This window comes from Gastrolobium bilobum, unplaced genomic scaffold (assembly GCF_033153095.1).
Source record: "Gastrolobium bilobum isolate Gb01-03AN ecotype WA unplaced genomic scaffold, APGP_CSIRO_Gbil_v1 utg58782, whole genome shotgun sequence".
Classification (NCBI taxonomy): domain Eukaryota; kingdom Viridiplantae; phylum Streptophyta; class Magnoliopsida; order Fabales; family Fabaceae; genus Gastrolobium; species Gastrolobium bilobum.
In genome coordinates this window covers 53,530-54,748 of record NW_026899770.1, presented here as the reverse complement: position 1 = coordinate 54,748, position 1,219 = coordinate 53,530, and the positions used below count along the sequence as shown (strand labels likewise).

The following is a 1,219-nucleotide window of genomic DNA, read 5'->3' as shown; positions in this document are numbered from 1 at the left end:
CAATTGGTGGAGAGAGTTCAGTTTGGAGGATAGGAGAATGAAGATCCTCACAGATTCATAGACAGATTCTTGATGATATGTGACTCAACCAAACATCCTCAGGTGTCCAATGATGCAATTCGGCTGAGGTTGTTCCCTTTTGTTGTTAAGGGAAAAGTTCTTAATTGGTTGGAAAGGCAGCCTGCACGAAGCATTCCTACATTGGATGATTTGTCTCAAAAGTTCTTTGCTGAGTTCTTTTCAATGGAGAGATACAATCAGATGGTGAATGATATCACCAATTTCACTCAATTAGAGGGTGAAACTATGTGTGCAGCATGGAACAGATTCAAGGATTTAATGAGGAGGTGTCCTCATTATAACTTGACTGCTAGTAATCAGGTGAGAAACTTCTTCAACGGTTGTAAACCTGAAGTTCGGATGGTGTTGAATGGTGCAGCAGGTGGTACTATTAAATCCTTGAGAGAAAATGAGACTCTTGAGCTGATTGAAAGAATAGCTGCTAATGAAAATGAAGGTTTGTCATCTAAGCCTACGAGAGGTATCCTTCAGCTGAAAGGTAATGATGTTGTGCTGGCTGAAAATAAGTTATTATCTCAACAAATAGCAAATTTGACTTCAAGGCTTGATAAGATGCAGCTTTCTGGTGTTCAGGCTCAAGCTATTGCTGTTGTGTGTGAATATTGCCAGGACAATCATGAGTCTAATGAATGTCCTTCTTTGTTGGCTTCTGATTATCCTCAATAAATGCAAGTGAATGGTATTCGGTATGATCAAAGACCTCCTCAGCAAAATATTCAAAGAAGTCAGAATTTTTCTGCTGGAGATAGTAATTTCCAAAGGAAGATTCAGGGAAGTGGTCTTGATTTCAAATCTAACAACTATTTGCAGCCTCCACCAATCCAACTGATAAACCCTTAGTTTACCATGGTTTTAGGCTTAATTATACTTGAAATATATCATTAATTGCATGGAAATTAGGGTCTTATAACGCAAAGTTACAATAATTAAATATCTTGCTAACATGTTGTCATATTTCTTATTTTAAAGGATTTTTGACATCTATTATGGCTTTTTGGAGCCAAAGAAATACAACAAGATGAGTTCAAACCTCAAAGAAGCAAGATTTCAAGTGTGTACCAGCTGAAGGAGGACGTTTTGTCGTCCAATAAGCACATTTAAACGCTCAAAATGAAGAAAACCACAATATCTCCCTGGA

The 1,219-nt window shown here is 37.6% G+C and overlaps 1 non-coding gene across 1 annotated transcript; it reads right to left on the bottom strand.

Moving 5' to 3' along the window:
- Positions 1 to 259: 259 nt before the first annotated feature.
- Positions 260 to 365, bottom strand: LOC133293297 (small nucleolar RNA R71). The gene has a single exon (XR_009749046.1). It is a non-coding gene; the product is annotated as a small nucleolar RNA R71 (small nucleolar RNA).
- Positions 366 to 1,219: the final 854 nt, after the last annotated feature.